The sequence below is a fragment of the Sinocyclocheilus anshuiensis genome, unplaced genomic scaffold, assembly GCF_001515605.1.
Source record: "Sinocyclocheilus anshuiensis isolate Anshui unplaced genomic scaffold, SAMN03320099.WGS_v1.1 scaffold848, whole genome shotgun sequence".
In the NCBI taxonomy this organism is placed as follows: domain Eukaryota; kingdom Metazoa; phylum Chordata; class Actinopteri; order Cypriniformes; family Cyprinidae; genus Sinocyclocheilus; species Sinocyclocheilus anshuiensis.
In genome coordinates this window covers 455,285-457,325 of record NW_015549628.1, presented here as the reverse complement: position 1 = coordinate 457,325, position 2,041 = coordinate 455,285, and the positions used below count along the sequence as shown (strand labels likewise).

The following is a 2,041-nucleotide window of genomic DNA, read 5'->3' as shown; positions in this document are numbered from 1 at the left end:
GAAAAAAAAAAAAAAAAAAAAAAATCCATAGATTGACTCATGTTACGTGCACGAATAAAAGCCTAACAGTGTGTGTATGTTTGTTTGTTTGTTGAATTTCGCTCTCTGATAAAATAATTTTCCCATTAAACTGTGGCATTAAATGCCAATATGAATATCAATATGATGTAATAGAAGAATAATGTACACATATGAATTGCACATGCCAAATATTTTTTTTTCTGAAATAGTTTTTATTCGTCATATTACTTGTATGGCTGGGTATTTAAAAATGTAATTGAATAAGTCTGAATGAAAACTTACTCGTACAGTAAGATCTGGGCTGCGTTCAGCCCTGACAAAAACGGTGCAAAACGTCAGGATGAAAAGACAAATATTTCAGGTGAAGGATAATCCACTTCTTACCTCCAAGACTGTGTTATGATCTATGACCATATTATTTTTATTGTGAGTATTAGGCTTATCATTATTGCTGATCACTGTTGTTGTGCTATGATATTGTAATATTTACCATTATATAATCAGAGGGGTATAGAAAAGTTTATGAAAGTGTCACTCCATAATACAATAGCAAAATATATAAATATGTATAGTATTTTTATGTTACATTAATCAGTATTTAGCACACCTTCCTAAGGAAAGGATATGGACCAGAAGACATTGCAATTACTAAATGATATTTAGACAGACTTAAAGAAGTTCCAGGTACTTGTGCCCTTATTATTTCAGCTATTTTGCCTTTAATGTAAATAAACATGTGCAAACAATATACTTGCTCTTGTGAATTTATTTTGATGTTAATTACATTGTGCGGGCTGTCTCTTTAATACCACGTGGTTTACAAACATGTTGCTGCTGATTGGGCTGACATGTTTGACACACCCACCAAACAAGAGAAAACGCATCTCAAACCCCGTTGCACACCGTTTCTAGGAAACATGTCGTTCAAACTGGAAACCGTAGCAAAACGGTGCACACCGGTTTGAGCTTGAACTTGCCCCTGGTGTTTCGAACATTCCGACACGCGCACGTGATTGGACAGATAGTGAGGCTTAGTTTTCTGCTGATCACGTGATTCTCTGAAAACAATACGCGCTCCGGCACAGAGCTTCGTGAGAAATTGCGCTGCTTACTCGATACGCGCTTTGAAGCTTCAGTGTCATATGTAACATCACTACAATTTACCCATTTGACAGAAGATGGCAGTATTTTACCAGTATTTACCTCTTGCTGATCTGCCTAGCTGCAACATGCACTTCCTGGAATTGTATTTACGCGCCTCCTCTCCCTGTGACTCAAGGTTCAGTTCAAGGTTCAACTGAAGGTTTGTTGGTAAAACGTCACTTTGAAAGGAATAGGATTAATCAGGAGAATTTAGGAATGTGTGTGGTTTGTTTTTTTTTTTTGTTTTTTTATAAAATATAGATAAATATAAATATGTATTTATTAGTGCTCCACACTCCAGTCCAGTTGGTGGCGGTAAATGCACCAGAAGTTGGTTTGCCATCCGCCATAAAACGTTATTAGAAGAAGAAGAAGAAACGTCACTTTGCGCTTCGAACTGCGTAGTGAACGGCGTGTTCGAGCATGGCAGGGGCCGCGAAGAAGTTTTATGATCTGTCCGTCAAACTTTTGTCAGGGGACCTCCTGAATTTTTCCTCTCTCAAAGGTAAAGTGGTGCTTATTGAAAATGTGGCGTCGCTTTGAGGCACAACAGTCAGGGATTACACCCAGCTGAACGAGCTCCACAGCCGCTACGCTGATCAGGGGCTCGTGATCCTGGGCGCTCCCTGCAACCAGTTCGGACATCAGGTGAGACAGTATGGCTCATTCTTCACTTACTCCTTTTTTCAGATTTTTAAAGGTATTAGAGATGTATTAGAGATTATAACTTATATTAATATATTGATCATAAATACAGATATTTGTAGTGTTATGTATTTATTTTTAAGAATTTAAAATACTTAATATTAAATTACATATATATATATATATATATATATATATATATATATATATATTAGTGCTGTCAAACAATCGC

General features: G+C 36.5%; 1 pseudogene; it reads left to right on the top strand.

Moving 5' to 3' along the window:
• Positions 1 to 1,211: 1,211 nt before the first annotated feature.
• The window catches only part of LOC107659539 (glutathione peroxidase 1-like), a 2,629-nt pseudogene continuing 1,799 nt past the window's right edge, over positions 1,212 to 2,041 (top strand).